This window comes from Numida meleagris, chromosome 2, assembly GCF_002078875.1.
Source record: "Numida meleagris isolate 19003 breed g44 Domestic line chromosome 2, NumMel1.0, whole genome shotgun sequence".
NCBI classification, from domain to species: domain Eukaryota; kingdom Metazoa; phylum Chordata; class Aves; order Galliformes; family Numididae; genus Numida; species Numida meleagris.
In genome coordinates this window covers 79,926,508-79,949,601 of record NC_034410.1, presented here as the reverse complement: position 1 = coordinate 79,949,601, position 23,094 = coordinate 79,926,508, and positions in this window count along the sequence as shown.

Sequence of the window (23,094 nt, the reverse complement as noted above, 5' to 3'; positions counted from 1 at the left end):
TAAACCAACTAGAGGATTCAAAAATAATAAAGATGAACTGACAACCACAGTATTGTATACTGATTTAGTTAAATGCAAAAGTTGGCTTTGTATGTTTCTACATAAACATATGAAGACTCGTCTGTGGAGGTATACGTAGCCCACTCATTTTCTGTATATGCACACTCAGACAAATGCACACACACATGCTTGCATTTCAACAATAGCTGGAATCAGAGATTACATATCAATTAACATCAACAATTCAGAATTAGATGGGGAAAAAGTCCTTTTTTTTTTCTCAGGAAAAAATAAATGTTCCCAGAAGTGGCAGCTATAATGCATGCTTGGCATCTTTTTAGACTGCCTTGCAAATCTTTGCTGAGAATGGAGATGACACTATGCTAAACAAACAAGCAATCTTGACAAGGAATAAAGTGTTATTACTTTCTCTGTTTCCGTCTTTTCTGCATGCTTTCTGGACATATATCATTATTATCTGAAACTGTCCCTAAATCCTTGATACAGTTTTGACTGAAACTCATCAGCTTCCACTCCACTTTTTGCATTAAAGGGATGGAGCCCTTGAAGTGAAACTTGTCAGAATGGTGCTACAAACCTTTTTGCCAATCACACTTATCAGGAGCATAATACATATTTAAGGAAAGCTGCTGTTCATCTGCCTGCCAACCTTTCCTTGTATTCCAGCTTCCTTGAAGCCTACATATCACTTATGGGTTTTCTTGAGAGCATCAGAGATATATATTGGTTTTGGCAGGTGCTACAGAATAAAACTTAGAGCTGTCCAAATAAGAAAAAATGTGCATATGAATCACATCAGCATGCTACAGCTTTGGCAAAGTTACATGAGGCTACAAAAAGAAGACCATGAAATAGATCTAATAATGTTTTCATCATCTCTGCTGGCATGTTCAGTAAGAGCAGGTCCTCAACTGAAAGGTACCCAGATGTCAAAGCTATCCAACCAGCTGCATATTACTGGAGCAGATGCTCCAAGTTAACAAGATCAATGGAAAGTTTATGGCTCATTTTTACCTTGTTCACCAAAGCAAATAGAATCATGGACAGTAAGTTGTTCAAGCTAATCAGCTTTTAAGAGACTTAAAAACAAAGCCTTATGAAAATAAACAAAAATCACCTTTACTGAGTGGGAAGTTGAATATGCAAGTTTCAAGTCCTTTTGAAACTGTTTTGTGTGATTCTGCACAGAAAATACTTGTGTGAATTGAGACAACCATGTCTAGTAAATAAATTAACTCATTGTTGACACTGTTTAATATTGTATCCAGGAAAAGACAATCTCAAATGTAAAAACAGAAGGCAAACGTTAGAATAAAAACAGACATAATTTATTTTTAAGCACTTTCCAGAATGAAACTGTTGTATAATACAGAGATGAGTGAATCAAAACTAAAATCTGCAATACAAATGCAACTTGGAATTCATTAGCACAAACGAGGTTATAATAATTTTACCTTTCTAAAAGCTTGGAAATAAAAACAACTGTGATTAACTCTTAATTCCAGAAATACACCTGACTACTCTCTAAAGATCTGATATTCCAAAAAGAAAATTGCGTACCTCCATTATAACAATACGAACAGTATAAGAATAATTTTAGTGACTTGTTTCATGATTTCTGATTTCTTGGGGACTGCTGAACACAGGTTCAGTACTGTTAGGAGGTTTTGACTCAGGCCCAGAGAAACAGATGAATTCAGTGAAGACTTTCATAGCCTCTTCAATTATATCTCAGACTTTCAATTTAAGATATTTGCACCTCCCAGCAAAGAACTTTCAAGATTTGTGCATTCTGCTCTTAACAAATACAGCTGTGGCCAGGAGACTTTGGGAGCACTTCACAAAGGAGTAAGAGTGATTTTTCTACAAGTATGCATACATGTTCAGCCAAGTTTGTTGTCATACTGTTCCTTACAGTTTTGACTACTGATAAAGGCTTTGATTTCCAAAATCCCACACAAAATCTGCAGTCATGAGATCTATGAGAAAGAGGGAAAATTTTAAGAAGCACTGAGTTCATTATCTAGCTATTACAGAATATTATACTAAATAATAATTTAAAGGAGAGGGGAAGGAGAATTACAATCAGTTCTTCTGTTTAGTTACTGTTAATTGTAGCATTTCAAAAGTTTGAGTATAGTAGAATTATAACATTTTAAAGTGGTTAGTAGTACAAAGAAATTAAATTACATTTATTTTTCTTTGGAAATGAACAATTCAGAAAAGAATGCATTACTGTAATCTTAACATGGTTCAGAGTTGAAATTTATTTGACATCTTTGTACCTTACCATAAAAATGAGAATACAATTTACATGTAGAAGAAAAGAAATTGCATGCAGGAAGCTAATATACGTCCTTTATCTGTTTAATTTTCTTAGTCAGTAGAAATATATGTTTTTTTATATAATTATTAACAAGGAATGGAACGATGAAACAACGTAAGCAAGTGGAAGATTCTTTCTGCTGAGTCAGCAAAAGGATAAGGCTGACTGAATCATGTGTAGACTGCTTTTAATTCTTTTTGAAAGCATATATTCTCAGGTGTGTATATTGAAACTCAATATGATGAAAATACTCTTTCCAAAACAAGCTCTTCATGGATTTATCTTTTTCTGTCTTCTGTCTTTTGAATGGTCCAGTACAGAATATGTCTGTTGCTCTGTCTCTGAGCAAAACCAACACCTGCAAAAAAAAAAAAAAAAAGTCTTCAGGAGGTGGTATCAATGTGTGAGCGCAGTGCAATGAAAGAAGTGAAGCAAAATGAAAACTGGAAAACTGTATAGATACTGCAAGAACATTCACAACTGAAAATAATGTTATTGCCATTCCCCCAAGTCTGCTGCCAGCTATTCAATCTCTTGATAAGACACAAAAAAATGAGACAGTTTCCCTTTTCTGTAACAATCATCCTGAGCTGATCCACAGTAGTGCTGCAGGAACAACACAAGGACATTCCTTAAAGGTAAAAAGAAAAAGCTGAGAGAACAAAAAAATAAACAGCAGCCCTTCTCCTGCATTAACACCAATACAGCTGCAATTTTAAATGAAGTTAATTCTTCCCTTCATTACCATGTCTCTACAAGACACAGAGAATGACCATTAAGTTTTCAGTTGATTTGCACAAATATTGCTTACTTCATTTCACCCGTTCTGCCTTCATAATAATTCATGATCAGATATATAGTCTTGCTCATGTAGATTACATCCTCCAGTTTACTCTGTAATCTCATGTTTATTGGTTTTGTTACAGCTTTATTATATGAAAGAAAAGATTTTTTATTCTTTTTCTTCTTTGCGCTCTGAATACTTGCAAGTGGATAGACATTATGCTGAATTATTTGGTTCACAGAAAAAAATCTACTATGTGCTTGTAGTACATTATGAAATAACTTTTGCACTCACTGCAAAAATATTATTGGAAGTGCTAGTGGGAAGACTAGACTCTCAATATAGAACTTCTACAATCCATGACTATTTAGGTTTTAACTTTGGGTCTCAGTTTCACCTTTTTTACTGATGTTATAATCACTGTGCGTTTATAGACAGACTGGTTATTTAAAAAAAAAAAAATCCTTAACAAGATGCTAAGAATTGGTAGGTGTTCTATACTGAGAGTTTTCAGTCTGAATTGACTTAGACCCAAAAAACATCTAAAATGTGAGTGTTACTGCTTCCTAGAGAGCAAACTGAACTACAGAAAGATTACATCCCAGATCAACAAAAGTATGTCTTGCCTTATAAGAGATTTGGAAGTGATTTCCTGATCTCTTTGAAGATGTAGGATGCCTACCAAAACCTTGCAAAATGGGATATTTATACACACTGAGACAGTAGTGGATATACCACAATGACCATACTAAAGAACCACATCCAAAGTAGCACATTTGATGTAACTGAAAAGTTAAGAGGCAGTTGGCTTGGATTAACTTTATAGCTGCAGTGGAAAAGATACCAGTTGATCCACATATGTGTCAGCTCCTGTGATACAGACAAGAAAGCAGGGTACTCACTTATCTTTTGGCAGGAAGTGTAATTGTGTCTTTAATGCTCAATCTGAATATTACCATCTCAGACACTGGACAGGAAAATGACTGGTCTGTTGAATGTCCTTTGTTTAGACTATAGACATAAGATAAACCAAAATAAAGAGGGAGAAGTACTGTAATATTAACAAACAGGAATCAAAATTGTCATGAAGGGCATTCTAAAATTAAACTATACTGGTGAAATTATACCACCAGAAAACTTGTGGTTTTATTAATCAGCAATACGCACAAAAGACTGCATCACAGAATGCAACTGATCAAAGCCCCACTGATCACCTATTAAAAACAAGAGGCATCAGGTCTGAGCTGGATTAGGTGAAACATCCAAGTGATTTAAAGCCTTTTCTCAAGAAGCATTAGAATCTGCACCATATGTGATTTAGCCAGGGACACATATTAGCAAAACTATATGATGTTTGTAAGAGCTGAAGAAACAAGAAAAATGGTGTAGCTTCAGTTTGGATAGCATTCTCCTTCCAAATGGGAACTATCACCTCAAAATCAAATAACAATAAAGCAAAACAAGAATTGTTGCAAGAAAGAAACCAAGTGCCATTGAAATCAGTGTTTGAAGCTAAATAACACTAAACCTAGAAGAAAAAGAATATTGTTCCTTACTGTTGCAGAAATCTCATGGGGCCAGGATGCACCCTGCTTGGCCACGAAGTACAAGCTGAAGCAAATCACAGCTCCTTGGAGAACATTCCTGGTGACCTGCAGCCTTCTGAACTGGCAAGTCTGTAGTATGTGATGACAAGATTACAAAGGCCTGCTACAAAAATCATATGAAATCCCAGAAGAGAAAGTCCTGTAGCAGTTTTGCGTGCATCATTTCACAGAGGTACGAACTAGAAAAGTAAAAAACAAAACAAAACAACAACAACAAAAAACCAACAACAAAAAAACAGTTACCTGTAATAATAAAACATTTACCAAGCATCTAGCCCATAAAACAACTTTCTTTGAGCAGGATCAATAAAGTACAGAAAGTTCATGGAAAAGTAAGGGACCTGAATTGCCAGAAATTATGCAATGCAGAAGAGTTGTTTGTGAAAAATAAATCATTTCTGAGAAAATACTTGTTTCTGATTCCAGAGAATATGTCCTATCAATCAGTGTTACACAGTAACACAGTGCAACAGATGGGGAAAATTTCTGTGCTCTCATGGAAGCATGGAAAGAGGCCAGGTTGATGTAAAGCTCAAGAATAAAACTGGGTGCACCTACCTTGTTCATGATACATCAAGCCAGGGCAGCTCTGGATCTCAACATAATTAGAGCCCACTCAAGCACAGCCCCTAGCTTATACCCTGACTATAGCTACAAAAAGTTCCTGATGTGGAACTTAAAAAGCATGGAACAAGCAAACACACAGATATCCTCATACAGTTACTCAGCAGGAACATCAATAATACCTAACCCAGACAAATTGTTTTTGCAGGAGGGATATGTTTATTCTCTTGACAATTGAACTGCAAAAGCTGTTGCTTCAAAAAGGAAGGTGAAAGACTCCTCTAATACAGATTTGTTGACAGCTTTTGTATATATATACTGTGTTAAGACTATAGACATTATGATATTACTTTGAAAAGCCTATTACTTGAAAACCCTCTCCAGTTTACTCCATATCATATGGAATTCCGTGGTGTTGAGTTATACAGACAAAGGAAATAGAATAAGTATTAAGAAAAATAAGGTTGCACATCTTTATGTATTCTTGATGTTTATAAATGGAAATGGAGTTTTAAATGCATGATTTATTTTCCATATATATATATATTTTAAAAAAAGAATAAAAGTACTCAAGAAACATTGAGAAAAACAAAATAGCAAATCAAATGTGAGGAATTTCAAATGTATGCAAGGGTAACATGTCAATTTGATTAAGTCATAAAGACATATAAAAGCAGAAGGCTTTTAGAAATGATAAACAGTCTTCTGAGAACTCAAGATCTATAAAATCAGTCTAATTAGTAGAGTTTAAAATAGTTCCAACTCAATGTGGATTGCACAGGACAGTTCAACAAATGGTACAGTGTTCTTCAAATTTATGGGCAGTAAAATGTTACTAGACCATTTGTCCACTAACTGAATACCTGGGAACTGATGTTTGAATATGTTAATTGATGTATAATAGCAAACTCATTGTAGGAATGAAAAATAATTCTTATACATTTAAGAGTATTTTTTTAAATGAAGAAGCAATTCCAATAGTTATGGTTTATTCAGTGATGACTCCCAATAGGTACCATATCACTACAAACTTAAACACCTGCAGTTCCCTGCTGTAGTTTCTTTTCATCAGTTTGATATTTGTTTTAAACATGGTGAAACAGGTAATCGAAACTAAACAATATCCTTCAAACTACAGTGTAGATTTCAACCAAGATTTTAAAAAGTTGAACAATTTAATGCTTGTTTCTACTGTACGTAGTCTTACCATGAATTTGTACTTTTCTGTGTGCCTGTGTTTCTAGAACTAGAAATTTAGTACAAGGAGACTACTTCTATTTATATATGAAGTTCTATTTCTGTGACCTCACTTCATCTAATATAAATACATATCATACTTGTGATCCATATGTGTAAAAAACTGATCTGTTTTTCCCTTTTTGTTCCTATGTTGAATCCTTCCTAGAAAGATGAATAGATTATCATGAATGAGGTATGAGCTGAAAATGTATAAGCCACAGACGACAGCTACTGAGACCAAAAAAAAACCTTCTTGTTTTCATTAATACTGTGAAATGCTCTGAGAATACTTACAAACATGGAGTGTGAGCCCTTCCTGAAGACACTGAATCTCCTCATTCTTTGTTCAAGGTTAGTAACAATGTTGGCCATAGCAATATAGATGTAGCTTCACACAGAAAGCATTTTCAGATAAGTTTTTCCTAACTATGAAGTTATTAGCATTTATCTAATTTAATTTAATTTTGCACTTGCTATACTCTTTGGTTTATAACTTACTTGTTTATACTCTACCTAAAATTTTGTCTTACTATCTTAACAAAAAGTAGGATTGAAAAAAGTCCACAACTCAGTTTTCCATTGTTAAGGGAAAACACCTTTGTGTCACTCAGACAATTATTTCTGAATTGGATGTTTTACAGTGGTAAATGACAAGGACCAAAATAGAAGAGAAATCTCATCTGGGAATCCTTTGATTTCAAGAGCTGCATAAATAGGATTGACTATCTCTCATTATTACTGAAGTCAAATACATCTAGGCAGTCAAGAATGATTTGCTGGAACCATGTTCTGCTCCCTATTTGAGTGCCCCTTTCAGACAGATGTCCCTCTCTTACAGTGAAAATCAAATACTCATCCAGTATGTTCTGCTGGGTTCCAGTAAAAGTGCTTCATGAGAGCAGCTGAATATACTAGGCCAGGAAACTAGGCACTTTCTGTAAACACGTGTAAACCACTAGATAATATTAAATCCAGGTTTTCCGTTTTATTAGTACTTCTGATGTGTGTTTGGTACCTTTGAAGGCTTTAGTCTGTATCCTTGCTTTCTTCTGCAATGCAAAACCTGACAGTAATACGTGCAATGTGAACCAGCCATGAATATAACCTTATATACATCACAAAAATACAAAAATTGGAAAAAAATAGATCACCACAGCAAAGAGAACTATTGTGTCTTTAATGATGGTGAACTAAATGTCAATATTCTAAAATTTTCAAAGGAAGAGAAGAGTAGCAGAGAACAAGAAGCACTGATGTTCTCTTATTTGCTTTATTAAAGAGAAATTTTCCCAGACTTTCTATTAACGCTGTTTTCCCTATTTCCTAAATGAAGGTTTTTTTACCTTATAAACAATGGTATAGTTTAGAAGCAATTTTTACTACAATGGGCAGAGGTTATAGAATTTTGTATGCTATTTCTGCTCTTCAGTTAAGCAATTCTCTCTACAGTTTCCCTATTCTGACTCTAGGCATTATTAACTTAATATAATTTACTAATTTTCAGAAAATAATTCTTAGCCTATTTACAACTTAATGTGTTCAGCATATTGTTAAAGATGAAGTTAGGCTCAGACAGCTTTGGAGAAGCTTTTTGTTGCTGATGTTTAAGACAAAAGATTTTGACAAAGACTGTCAAGCTTGAGTCTAATAATTAATGAGGCCTGAATGTCACATATAGTTTGTGGGCTGAATTGTGTCTGAAGATATTTACCTTTTTTCCACAGTATAGAAAGCAGACTGATGGCCACAAGGAATGAATTAGCATAAGATAATATAAAGCATAAAATAATGAAGATTTTCAGTCAGTGAGAACTGAGTAAACGTTAACACATACACTGTTGTCAGAGAGTGACTAAGATTCTTTGACTCTTTAACTGAGCTTGACTTGCACTAGGTTTCATCTTAATTGTACCTTGAATATCTTAATTCAAATGAGCAATTGGTCAAGGAATAAAGTTATGGGCTTGCATTTGATAAAATGCAGAACTAGCAGGCAGTGAAAAAGAGCCTTTTTAGAAGGCTTCTTTAGAGAAATGATGTTGAAATCAATGTGCTCCTGACTAGGGCAATTAAGTGTACAGGAAGTCTGGAAAATAAAGGAGTTAAGTAAACATGAAAATTATTTTTCAAGTCATGTAATGAAATAGAAAAACTATCACTTTCTGATACACAGAGGTATAACTTGAATGTTTTCATTATGACTGAAATGCACAGAGGTAAAACAGAGAATGAAGGTAATGTCCTAACTGGATTTTCATTTAAAAATCTGAAGCAAATCACTTCATAATACCCTGCAAATACTGTTTCTCAAATCAGAGCCCTTAAAATTCTTTAGGAAAAAAAAACAAAAAAAAAACATTTTCAGCTGGGCAGTGCAGTTCAGAAGCAAGTCTCAACATTTATTCATCAAGGATAGCTAAAATCAGAAATTGTTTTAATAAAATATATGCCTTTCTTGGCATATCTAATAAATGTGTACAAACACTTTGCATTGGATGTTGATTTCCTTTACTCTGATAATTCAAAAGATTTTCAATTTCTTTTTGTTGTATACTTCCAGATTAATTGGTGTCCCTTGTCTTTTTACCCTTGCTGGTAAAGCTTTCTAATGATGTTTTCTAGATGTTAGCATTTCTGGATATTTTCAATCATTAATTTTTGTTACTATTTGCAATAATATATGGATTACAAATTAGCAAAATTAAAGTGAATGATATCTTGTAAAAAGCAATAAAGTGATCTGTTTTGAAGGATCAGAATGTTTCAAGAACAATCCCTGGGTGAATAATAAAAATAAATTTTAACTTACTCTTTTTCTATGATTTTTTGAGCTGGAAAGGAGCTGCTGGAAAATAATATCTATTTTTATGCCATAGTACCAGGGTTCATTTGTTCCAAGCTACTGATAGGCATGTGAACGTACACTAGATTTGCTTTGCCTAAGACTCCTCTGATTTAAATATATTTTCTTATGCTATCAGATGATTGTATCTGTCATGAACTTTAGTGCATTGATGCAGAAATCATCAGGTCAGGTGTGACCCATGTGACACACATTTCATAGATAAAACGTCTGTAGTACAGCATCTTGCCAGAAGCAAAATAAAGATTGTAGTAATTTGCTAAGGTGGGGTGCTAATCTCTCTCCTCGCAACATGGGAAATGTTCCTTATCTGTTATGTCCAAGCTCAAAATACATTAGTATAGTAGACACTTACACCAGCAAACTCAGCACAGGGTAGCATATGACATGTACCCACAGGTGGCTGGTTAATGTAATTTTCATTTTCAATCAAGACATATTCAGTTTAATTTAGATAGCTGTTCCTTCTCTGCCACTGGGGCTTGTGGCAGTGGATGCAGCAAGCAGAATTAGCATAGATATTAAAGTCACTCATTACAAGTGACACTGTGAGAGAAGGCAAGACAGCACTTCCTCTGTGTCACCAGGTAAAACTGTGTTAAACTTGATCTCAAGACTGTATTTCTGTATCTGAATATGTAACAGCTACTAACTACCAGCCTCATGGCAGAAGATGGATTAAAATGCATTATATGCATTTGTGCTGTTAATTTTATCTGTAGAGATGATGTTCAGTGATAACTGCCTATATGTTCCTGATACTTGTCTATATTCTACCTTACCTAAATGTTGTATTAGGCGACAAACGGGGCGCTCGGGATGTAACGTGGAAGGCCCTTCCCCATGGCATTTTCTTATTGGACGACCTACTTAGTTGAATCCATGACGTAGGACCCAGGGGCAGTACTCTTTGCCTTGATAACAAGCTGCATGACCACTCCGTATATGGGTTTTCGGAAGCAAGTGGACAGAGCGCGATATTCAATATGATTGGCCAGTAGCCCGCGTGAGCTTCGGGAACAGTCTAGTAAAAGATAAGAAATACTATATAGTTCTGTAACTTTTACCAATAAATGCCATTTTGCTGTTCATCATATTGGTGCCTATATGCAGTGTTTGGCCCAGACCAGACTTTCAGTCTTAGCGTGCAAGGATAAAATACAGAGGGTTGCCTGCGTTTGGCAACACCTAAAAAGAAAGATATCTAACTCATTACAAATCTCCTCCTGTCATCAAATAAACTTTATTGTTATTTTGTACCGCAGCAACCTCAAGAAATTCCTGTCAAGTTTAGGCTATTAACTTTCCACTTTACCAGCATTAAGTGCAAATAGTGAGAGGCCATCATGTCCTTGCACAGTCTACAATTTCAGTAAACAAAGTAGACAAATAATTAGGAGAGGAATAGAGAATCAAAGTGGAGAAGTGATGCCCTCATGAGCACCATAGCTCTGACAGTACCTTTGGGGTAATAATCTAATCCTAAAAACACTCATATATTTTATTACTTGAAGCAAAAAATTTAAGTTAAGCTATTTGCATATTTATCTGAAAGCTTGTGAAATATCTTTTGTTTGATGGGGTAGAGTCAGAATGTCTATAATATCTATAACATCTATAATATCTATAATATCTATAATACCTATAATATCTATAGTATCTATAGTATGTACATACACACACAGGAGTATATCTACTGAGAGTGACAGAGAAAGAAAAGGATATCACCCAACAATTTACTCCTAAAATTATAGTTTTATATAGAATTTTTATATGGAAATTCATTCTTAATTATACTGTTGTGTATTTTCTCTGAAAATATGAATATTTTATAACATTATATGAAAGATGTTGCCACACAGAGATTACTCAATTTGACACTCTGATGAAAGAACAATCATAGTTTTCAACATGGCTAATTTAGTGAACTAAAGTTTATCTTACTTAGAAGCTAGACTTATTTATAAACCTTAACATTTGTCAGTACTTTCAAAAGTCCCACAGATGACAGTGAAACAGAATAATGCCATTATACAAGGTATATATTTTTTTTATTTTTTATTTTTAGGTTATGCCTCTTGCTCAGATAATAAAAGTTAAAAAAAAAAAAAACAGGGAGCCTTCATCAGTTCCTGAAATGGAAACCAAAAACATGGACAAGAAAACCTCATCCAATCAAGAAAACCAAGATCACTAACAGTTGAGATACCAAGATGCAGAGACTGGGTTGAAATCAGAGAACGGTATTCTCTGCTTTGTTCTCCAGAGCTCCTGTGGAATCTTGCAGTGCTTACGGTCCAAACCTCCATTACTGAATTCCAGCAGAATTTGTGTTACCCATCATGGACAAACCTACTCCTCGTGCCTTAAACTTATCATCTTCTCCAGCAAGGTATGTCATCATCACCTGCCTCAGTCTTCTGCTATCTGAAACTAGTTTTGTACTTCCTAGCAGTTACCTGGAGTGATCCCAAATGAATTCACACTGTTCTAAATATCAGGGCATTTGGACCACAATATGAAGATAATTGAGTTTACATGCTAGTAAAGTTCATTCATTCAGAGAGGCAAACGGTACATACGGGTGCAAAGGTAAAGGAGCCACATTTTCCCTTCTGTTTAAGTATTTAACAAAACCCCGCTTTAAAACGTCTTATCTTGTAGATTCCTATATGTAGCTGATATAACACAAATAAATCCCAATAATAACAATCTTATCTAGCAATTGTTCTGATTTAAAATGGAAATTTAGTTTGCAATTACTAGCAGAAAATATCTATACATCTATATATTTAGTACAGTACTTTATTCTAAGCATTGCGTTTTTCCTTTCTTCTAGATACAAACTGCTTATCTGCCCACAACATAGGAATTGTTTCTATATGCTTTCCCAGGTATGAACTCAGAATGAAAGGTTTAGCAGCTTATTATCTGCATTAAATCTGTATCCCCAGGGTCTATCCAGAAGGGCTAGGATCCCTTCTTGATACTTGTTTTTTGTTTCAGATGTAGTAACCAAAGATGTTCTGAGTTGTTCAACAGGGCATTGTATTTGCTGAACATGCAGGCATATTGCTTTTAAAAGTAGCTCATAGACAATTTCAACCATGAATTGCTGAATAAGTTATTGATTGAATACTCCAGACTAGAGTGCCGAAACTTTAGTGAGTATACAGTTTGATGAAACCTAGAGTGATACAAATGCTGAAAAATGAATATGTTGTGTAAAATTCAATCAGTTGTAGTCAGCAATACCTTTGAAAAAACAGAGAGAACTAATCTCTTCCTCCCTCTGGATCCCTATTTAGAGACCCTGGTTTCTGATTCATGATTCTTCTATGTGGCATTTGGGCAAAGAAACTGGCTAAAGCACAACAGCTGAAAATGAGGAATTCTCAATTTTTGCTGATGCCAGTATAACATCCTAAATACCAATTCAGCTAATAAAGATTATGCTTCAAGTTATGGGTGATAAGAGAGAAATAAAGAGGAGAAGAAGGTTTCTTCCAGTACAAGAAAAGCCAGATCATCAAGATATATTTCAAATTCTACAAATAACAGTATCTCCTTCTCTGGTCAACATTATATTCAAATAATTTGAGTATCTGCAACTATTTTTTCTGACACTTTTATTTCCTTGATAATTGAAACTAAAAAATTACAGGAAGTGTACTTTCCCTGAATATTTGATATTTGATATATGTCTATGAAGAAAATACCTGTGAAAGCTACAAAAGTCACACATAGGCATACATTAGGGCATCTGAGTCTTACTCTTCCTTCAGCTTTGATATTGCACCCCAATCTGTGTCACATTGCACTATTTTCTAATGGATATGTACTTACTGGTGCTCCCTGGTGTATCCATCCCCATTTACCAGAGATGTCATGTCATAATCTCAGCTGAATTTGGGGAGGAAGAAACTAGGTTAAATGAAATAGTCAGATGCTTCAAAGATCTGTTTGGTACTTCCCTACTAATAATCCTTTCATAGCCTGATCTATCTTCATATATGTTCAGTTATTACTATTGCTTTTTGAGAAGTGGAAAATCCCATTTTAAAGTGTTTTTTGTTTGTTGGCCTAGATACCCTGCTTCAAATTGATATTTTTAGTCTTTCACCCTTTAGAATCATAGAATCATAGAATTAGCCAGGTTGGAAAAGACCTACAAGATCATCCAGTCCAACCATCCACCTATCACCAATAACCTCACTAAACCATGTCTCTCAACGCCACATCGAAATGTTTCTTGAACACCTCCAGGGACGGTGACTCAACCACCTCCTTGGGCAGCCCATTCCAGTGCCTGACCACTTGTTCAGAAAAGTAGTATTTCCTGATGTCCAGCCTAAATCTCCCCTGGCGCAACTTGAGGCCATTCCCCCTCGTCCTGTCACTAGTTACAAGAGAGAAGAAGCCGACCCCCAGCTCACTACAACCTCCCTTCAGGTAGTTATAGAGAGCGATGAGGTCTCCCCTGAGCCTCCTCTTCTCCAGGCTGAACAATCCCAGCTCCCTCAGCCGCTCCTCATAAGGCCTGTGCTCCAGACCCCTCACCAGCTTCGTCGCCCTCCTCTGAACACACTCCAGGGCCTCAGTGTCTTTCTTGCAGTGAGGGGCCGAAAACTGGACACAATACTTGAGGTGGGGTGAGTTTTGGTGAGTTTCACACAGTTTCTGCTGAGTTTTCACACAGCTAGATATATCTGGCACTTGGATCTCTCAGGAGAGACAGTCACTTGGGACTTGCTTCAAAAAGCTTTGATGGAGGCTGTATGCCCACACATTCCTGCAGAGACCATTCAAAACACCAGATTAGGCTCTGGGACACCCCTAGTGGCACTGAGATTCAAATCCATATGGCTGAAATAGAGTTTCCTCTGGTTTGATGCTGTACACAGGAAAAAATAAATAAAAAATTGTTTGTATTCCAACACTTAGAGAAAAAAAATACTTTTGAACCCGGAAAGAAAATGGATATACTTTTACAGCCTAGAGCTGTATGACTAAACTTCAGAGAGGAGATAAGGGTGAAACGTCAAAAAATATTATGCCTGTCTACTTTGAGTCACTGTCTGTCACTTGCTGAGAGATAGTCTTGAGTAATGCATCTAGTTTCAGGCATTAAAGTTTCTGTAAAATGTAAACAGTTCATAAAGAAAGTGAAGGAGGATAATACTGAGAGGCTTTAAATGAGAGATTGGTGGTGAACAGTTTAAGGACTTATCCTTCTTTTGCCTCATAAAGTGAATACCACAAATTCAGGATGGTAGAAACAATTTGTGACAGAAAAGATAAGGAGACTGAAAGACTTGTATTGGAGTAAGGCAAGAAAATTAAAAGATCAGTTTGAGGGAACCATGGTAGGACAGTAGGAGAATTTAGAATGTTCAGTACGACAGAATCCTGAATAAAAGGCCATCAAAATAAAACCAAGCTAAGGAAAATGAAGCATTTGCTTAGGTAATCTAAGAGGACTACAGGGTCTTTCTGTAGTCTTATAAACCAGATTAAAATAACCCTGGATATAATTATCGCTCTCATAGGACATGGAGGGGTGGACTGGGTGACTTCCTGAAGTCTCTTTGAAAATATATACATTTGCAGTACTGTGAATGAATGAAAAATATTATGTGACTAAATAGAGCAAAAAAGCTTTCTTTTCTATTTCCTGTATTTTTGTAAATTTCTTCCACATTTTGGAACAAGTTAATGCCTTAATAAGAGCTCATAAATACAGAAAAATGTAATCCTGAATGATTTAATGAAAAAAAAGTTCAAGACATTTTGTTAGTGCTGCTCATTCTTTCATGACTTTATTATTTACTGAGAGACTTTATTATTTCTTAAGGACAGCACAGGGCCCCCAAGCATACTCTCATCCCCAGCCCCGTGACTCCCAAAAGGACATGTGGTGATGGTCTTTGTGACTGCTTTCTCCCAGCTCCCTTCAGTTGTGGGACCAGGACCCATGGTTGCCCCTTGCAGAGCTGGCTTGCCACCTGTTGCCAATACCTGGCCTGGAGGAACTACTGGGGATCAGCAGTTGATATTTTAGCTTGCTTTTTTTTTTTTTTTTGCCTTGTGTGTTTTCTAACCCATGGTACATATTTCAGGCTATTAATGTCACAGAAGTTGTGAAAACATTTAACAGGATTTTAGAAAACAATATCAATGATTTATGTCAGTGATTAATCTAATGGATGGATTAAGCCATAAATGTTCCAAGGTTGCCTTCAAAAAATAGTAGCTACAAGTAACAATCCTTTCTTTCTTCAGAATATATATTGACTGTTTTAAGAAGCTGAGAAGTAGCCTTTGCACATCATGTGTTGAAGTCTGATGTAGTAAAGGTTTTGTTTGTTTACCTTCAAATGGCATGATCCCTTGATGACCTTTACAAGAGAAAACAAAAACAGATGCCTCCTGAGTGCATATGAGAGTCTTCTAATTTGTAGGCATTTGTAGTCTCCAAGATTTGCCAGTACTTGTTTTAGCCCTGCAGAGTATCTCACAATCAAGAACATGCCTTGAAGGCAATAGCATAACAATGCAGTGCAGACTGCAAGTTTCTGTCATCCCTCTGAGGTACAATGAAAATATCTCCAAAGATTTTAAACAATTTCAACTATGCAATCTCTATGAAAAAAAAAAAAGATATGTATTTTGACCATGGTATTCTCTAAAGAGTAAACATAAATAAGTACTCCCACAGCATCTGTGAAAATCTCATCAGACTTAACAGTCATCATTTACAGAAGTTTTAAAGACTGGCAACATCCTCCTAAGTTAATATTAAAAATTCTTTGCTTGAAAGTCTTTGAACCTTAGTACGTTAAATGAAGGCTGACTTAGCAAAACCTGTAAAGAACTGTGGTCAATTTAAAACAACTCAGCAATAACACCTACATTTAATAAAACTGCAGCCTTATGAATAACAACTGTATTATGTGATTCAGAAAGTCCTAAACTAGAAGATGGTTTGTGAAGAAAATATTTTATACATGTTTAATTTCTAATATTCTTTTGGTTATCTCCTGCCACTGCCCACTTCTGGAAAGCAAAGACTGAGCTATATAAATCTTTTTTCCATGTCACTGTGGAAAATTGTACATCTTGTGTATCTAAGGGTGAAGTCAGATTAAGAAGATGACTCCTTCCACCATATAAGGCAACGGCTCTAAAAGACAACGGTAAAGATATAGGAAATAAACTTCTCTAAAAACCTTATTACCTGTGTGGAATGATTTAAACCTTGCAGATGGTCTGCATAATTCTCATTCTCTGTAGTGGCCTGTGCTGACAAACTGCTGAAAAGACCTGTATGATGAACACTGTGGAGTTACTACAACGGTATGTGCAAGCAAGATAATATAGCTTGTACTTATCTCATGGAGCTGAAAAATTTGCAGTGGTAGTGTAAACAGCTGCAGTATTTTGTTCAGTCACCAGAGCTGAAGTCCTACATAAATCTTACTGAATCATAAAAATATTGCCAAATAATTTTTAATAGACAAAAAGGAGGAGTAGTGAGATGGAAATGATGCTCTCAAGATTCTGGCTGGTGCCGTTCCAGAGTATAATGACAAGATACCAAGACTCAGAAATATAGATGTGACTGTTGAAGAAAAACTAATAGTATTACTACTCAATAGCAATGTTTTGGTATTTCTCATTGCAAACTGACTTTGGTATATGTGGAAGTAAATACTTATCTCTTGGAACATGGAAGAAAAGACAAAGATACAAAGAAATCAAAATACAAAGACAAAATATCCAGCCGTACTGTACTTATATGGGTAAAGGTAAGCCATACAGGTCCTTTTCAACTCATTAGGGAGAAGGACCTACATCAAAAACCAGTGCAGTATTTTAGAAGTTCCTGAATAGGGGAAATAGAATACTTTGCTTAAAAAGATATTTTAGGTAAAAGGTTCCCTTTTTTTGTGTTTTGTTTTGTGACAGAGACCTCAGAATGCCAGGAAGCCTTTGCTGTTTTATGATATATTTGATGGGGAGCTTAGAAAGCCTGAAAACGAGCAATTTCCTGCCTCAGAGGTCCGATCTTAGACCCTATGCTCAATTCTGACTGTAGGTATAAGCATATGAGCACTGTTAAACATAAAATGCCAAGGAATGTTCTGTAGTCTTGAGTCCACAGGGTGTATGCTGGCTGCAGTCACACTGCCTAACTCTGAATTTCCCCTGGGACATATGTGGTGCCCAAGATAATCAGTTGTTGCTATTATTATTATAATTATTACATTTCTTAGTGTATTAAACAATGCAGACCAGAGCTGTGCTCCAGTCCACCAGTTTGTTGTTTTTTAAAAATATGAACCCGCATGTTTACATTTCATGCCCTTGGGCATTCAAAAGAGAATAATTGAATCTGCAAAACATCATGGGATTGTGATGGAGTACAACACAAATTGGAAAACAGTAGAAATGTTATAGCCTTGTCCATACCACCCACTATATTGATCACTGGAATGGGATCAAATCTTTGCCTCCAAAAATTTTAGTTGGTATGGTCTAAAACAACTCTAGAGTGTGGTCAAAGAATCAGCTGGTTGACACTATTAGCAACACCGTATTTGAGTTGTCTGTTTGTGGGGAGATGCAAACAGACACACTTAATTGTACTCATAGGTCTTTTGGAACCTTAATCAAATTGACAGCCTTCACTGTTTTACCCTTCATAAACTCAACTTTCCAACAAATCTTTTGGACTCCAGGTAAAAATGCTCATTGTTTGATAGAAAGATGAGACTGCTGCAGAGCAAAATAATTTCACCAAGAAAACCAGAATACATGACTGAACAAATAGAGTGAACTCGAGAAGCTGCTATAGCTTCTTCGTAGAAAAACTAGGCAGTGATGGAGGTAGCCAATAATGTATGTGTTTGACTGTAAGTTCTTTCCCACTTGTAATCTGATAGTCGTATCCATGGTGAGTATTAGCTGTGTGTAGTCCCATGCAGTCAGTGAATCAAATTACCTGCTGTTATAGCTTCCTGATATCAAGAATATATGATAGAAATATACACTTCACTATGAATATATGCCCTGTTACAGACAAAAAATGTCAGTACTCTAGAGCTGTAGGATCTATAGCTAGCAATAGGAAGATGGACAAATAGCAAGGATTGTACGTATGTCCTGTATCCTATCTCTGAAGATTTTTCTGCCAGACAAAATATGAAAGTCCTGTATCTGGAAGACTGGCAAACTTACTAGCTCAATGAACAGGAAAGAAAAGAGGTACAGCAAGAGATTATTGTGCTTTTGCAAATGCCAAGAATAAACTGAATAGTGATCAAAATGTTCTGGAAAGAAAGGAGGTCTTAATGTGGAGAAAGAAAGAGAAAAAGATGTAGAAGGACTGCCTGATTTTGCACTCATCATGCAACTGAAGCTGCTGAAAAGATACTTTTGAAAAACACTGTTTCTGAGAAGTTCTGAAGGACTTCCAAACACATGAATGCAATGAGTACGTAAAAATGAACGAAGCGCTGCCGAAGACACTTTGAGTATGTTGCTCTATTTTATTTCACATTTGATAGAGAGTTAAATTTGAAAATGTTAATCCCTTAAATAGCATAAACATCACAAAGAGAGGTGTCTGATCAGAGACAGAACATGTTTTCATCCTTGAAACTCTCATGCTGTCTACTCTTGCTTGTGTTCAATAACAGAACAGGGAGTGGAAGAAAAAGAGGTTCCTACTTTTTTTTTAATCTGTCAGCACATTTTTAACTGTATTGTTTCTTGCTGCTTGTCTTGGGAGTACAGGACTTGGAAGTATCTACAGAGAACAAATGAGTAATGAAAGTTTAATCTATAAGGCTTTGGAGAAACTTACTTCCATGCCATGAGTCTCCAGTACACTAAAATAACCTTATGACCCTGTTTTTCTGAGGTGTTTTGCTTTTTCATGTTTTTAAAGTCCAGTAGGACAGATGGTGGATGAGTCTGTCAGATCAGTGTAAGTTGTACATGGTGTGATGGAAGGGAGGAGAGAAGAAAGGCAACTTTTATAAATAACAAAGCAAAAATCTTTCTCCTTAGAGGCCCAGAATATCAAATAAGTTCAAATCTATCAGCACAAATAAAAGCACTTTAGACTTCCATAATTCTTAACTAATGAACTTAAAAGAACAGACGATCTATAAGTAATGGCTAAGCATAGATTGATTCTGACCAAAATAGTAATAACAGTAAGAATCATAACAATGATGAGCTAAATAATAGCAATAATAATATGTCTCTAAATTCTGAGTAGTCCGTTACTGCAGGATTTACAAATCTGTAAGCTTTCCTGTGTTTCACTTTTATCTTCACTCTTTATCACATGCAGATTTTAAAAACACAGAGCCAAGGATAAGAAAGTGATATACACAAGAAGGCAGTACTGCTGAGAGGTTTAATCTGGAGGGAGATCTGATTGTATATGTGAATAGAGAAATGAGCATGATCTGTCCCAGTGTTTTGGATAGATGTGAGATCATCCAACATTCTTCCATTTATTTTTATATTTTTTAAATCTGAGTGGATGATCTGTTACATTTCTTTTCATGAGAATGATCAAAGACAAATTTAAAGATCATCCTGAATTTCATGAACCATTTGTTGTTCCATGCCTGGAACACAGTAAAAGACAATTTATGAAAAATTCAACAGTTCCAAACTATAAAAGCTACATGGTATAATTTTCCTCTTTCTTCTAAATTTCAGTCAAATGCTTTAGACCCTGTTTACTGTATGTAGGAGAATATTTGCTCCTTTAAGAGTATCTGGTCAAGGACCTTTTTGAAGGCAACGAGGGATATTAAGAAAGGGAGGCAGTGGTGGGAACCAACTCTGGTCAGTCACACTAATTCATGAGGGCATGTGAGATGTGAGAATGTCGATTCCAGCAGAGGTATCTGACTGAGAAATTCTACACTGGGAGACAATGACCAGATATAAAAACCACACTCTCATTAATTGGTGGGCTATCAAGCTACAGACAAAACTTACAGGAAGGATCTGGTAAGATTGTGAACTGGGAAGGACACTGGACTGGGAGGAATGCTGGAAGCTGCAGAGCTTTGCAAATCCAGAAGGGGTGTGCAGAGAGAAGGAGGAGCAGAAGGAACAAAGAGGAGGGATAGCCTGAGAAGAATATAGAAGGATTTTTGTGTGTAAAACAGTGCCATTCAGTGAGCTTGTCTGGCCAAGCCCTGCTCCTGATGATTTCAGCCTCTCCTGTCTTCTTATATACTCTCATTAAATCTTTTCTTAACTCTCTCCCGGTACATTCACGCTCTCCTCTGTGTGTGTGTATGCTGCAAGAACTACACGTCAGCTACTGGTGGGATCAGTGTATCTGTGAGTGAAATGGTGCCAGATACTGGAAACAGGCCAAGGTTTTTAGGCCCTGCAGAGTGTGCTGCCAGCTACTGATGCAAGTGAGGGGTCTCAGCGCCAACTACTGGAGTGAGAGAGATCTTGGCAAATTAGAGGGTGGGGTGATCACCAATCACATGAAGGTTAAAGTGCCAGATGTTGCACTTGGGACAGGTTAAACTTGGATATTTGTATACAGACTAAGGGATGAGATACTGGAGAGCAGCCCTGCAGAAAGGGACCTGGGTGTTCTGTTCAGTGTCAGGTCGAACGTGAATCAGCAGTGTGCTCAAGCAACCAAAAGGGACAACCATACCCTGGAGTAGTGCATCAGGCCCAGCACTACCAGCTGGTATCAAGTAGGAAAGAGGTCTCTGCAGGTGTGCCAAAGGGTCCAGGTGGGACTGCTGAACAGACAGAGAGGCCATGTTGGTACTCAAGAATCTGCAAATGTGCCTATGCTTCTGAACGTGGAGAGTGCTCCATATGTGTGTGTGCCTTTACATCTGTCTCTGCCAGATAGAGAGAAGGGGACTTGGCTGTCTATATCCACAGGGCAGGCTGCATGACTCATGGGATCAGTGTTCTGTCTGTCTGTGTGTTTCTGTGTTTCTCTGAGATATGTACTCAGTTTTGCTACTGTCTGAACCTGCGAAGGGGAAAGCCATGCCCTTGTTATGGTATACTCTCCCCTTCAACTTCTTCCTTCAGCCTGGCCATTATGCCCATACTGTCTCCAACTGAGTGCTCAAAGAATCGATAGGAAACACCTGGTTCAACAGCTGAAGGCCAAGTCAGCCATGTGCCGAAACTGTGACTTTGAGCCAATCATCTTACTCCATAAATAGTGAAAAGCCCAAGAGCCCACTGAGTTCTCCTGCATGGCAGCAGGCTGCATGACAGGATCTCAATTTTACTCCTGCTGTAGAGATCCCTTGCACAATGATGTCAGGATGCCTTGCTGATATAGATCCTTAATAACTGACTAGTAGTTTATGCTTCACTAGCTTTGCTAATATTATATTTTAGATTGACTGTGCACATAAATCATTGACCAAGTCTGGAACTAGAAATGGATTCATCTGCACATAGGCTCCTTACTGACATGGTTTGGGGAGTCTCCCTTTTCAGACAAAACAGTAAACCAGACCTTTTTTAAATTTTAAGAATGTTTGTTTTTTATAGACTGTTATCCAGGTCATGAATATGATTTTTATTTTAATTGCACTGGCAGAGATAACACCTTGAGATTAGACTCATCATTTCAGACCAATCTATTGCATATATCATAGACAAAAGTATCCATAGATTTTATTACATATATTCTAAATATTCTAGTATGATGAGTTGACTAAATACTGAAGTGTAGAAGCAGCTTTGTACGTTCACTCAGAATAATTATTTTGCTTTATTCACTGTCCCAAAAATTATGTTATTTTACACCCAAAATGTCTGAAACAACATTACACAAAAATGCAACAGCAAAAGAAATTCGTGTCTCTTGTAGAATTTTAAAAAAATGTTAGTAGAATAATCTTACCACAGGAACATCTCTTCCATGCAAAATGAATTACACTTTATGCTCATGCCATTGTCCAATAATTTTTCTTGTTTCCAAATACTCACAGTTTTCTTATGTGTATTGTAGAGTTGTGTTTTGTGGATGAGGGGAAGAAGGAAATGAGTACTGCAGTATATCCTGAAAGTACTCAAGGAGGATTTGCTCCTTAGATCAACCATATTTCATGCTTATTTCTATAGATTTAAAAGCATATAATTTTATTATTTGCATTATATTTTTATATGAAGTATTCTTGTCTTCATCAGTGCTCAGATAGATATTCCAATTGTGAAAGTTTGAACAGACTACTTTTTAATAAATGAAAATCTAGAGGACGTTGTTTTTGTTTTTCTTTTTGAAAGGAAAAAATCCATCAATATATCTTTGTTCTAAAAGTTTATCTTTTTTCCAATATTAAGAAAGAATGAGGATACCACACTGGCCCATCTATAGGTAGTATAACTTATTAAAGTTAATAAAAAGCCTCCTGCAGTTTCCCGACATTCTGCAATCATTATCAACTCCATTTACATTTCCCATCAGAGATGTGCCAAAATGAGTGTAACAGACAATCATTTTTAACAAATCTTTAAAACTGAGATAGCCATGTTCCATTTATAAAATGAACTTCTAAAGACTGGCCCTGGATTATGCTTTGCATAATCAGCCTAATGGATTAAGCACATTTACAATATAAAGAACCTAAAATATCTCTGATAAAACCTTGATTATAGT